Here is a 512-nt window from a genome sequence, read left to right as displayed (position 1 = left end):
TTCTAATGGAGATGGAAGTCTCATCATGTTGGTCAGGCTGGTCTCAAAATCCTGGCCTCAAATGATCCACATGCCTCAGCCTCCCAAAGTGCTAGGATTAGAGGCATGAGCCACTGTGCCCAGCCTATTTTTAATATTTTAACAGTTACATATTGATAATCACAATAACTTTAAAATATGTTCATCATCCCAGAGTAAAATCTGTCTTGTTTTCATTCACTGTCCACCATCACCCAGGCCTTAGACATCTATTAATTTATTTTCTATCAATGAGCTTTTTATGGACTCTTCTTATATGTGGAATTAGAAATTACATAATCTTTTTGAAAGCTAGTTTGTTTCACTTAGTTTACTGCTTTTGAGGTTTATTTACAATGTAGCATGGATTATTGCTTAATTCCCTTTGATTGCTGAGGATTTTATTGCATAAATATGACACATTTTTTTACTAGCTGATGGATATTTGGATGGTATTCCCCTTTGGCTCTTATAAACATTGCTGCTATAAACAT

This window comes from Mandrillus leucophaeus, unplaced genomic scaffold, assembly GCF_000951045.1.
Source record: "Mandrillus leucophaeus isolate KB7577 unplaced genomic scaffold, Mleu.le_1.0 Scaffold1279, whole genome shotgun sequence".
Taxonomy (NCBI): domain Eukaryota; kingdom Metazoa; phylum Chordata; class Mammalia; order Primates; family Cercopithecidae; genus Mandrillus; species Mandrillus leucophaeus.
Note: the sequence above shows the minus strand (reverse complement) of the source record.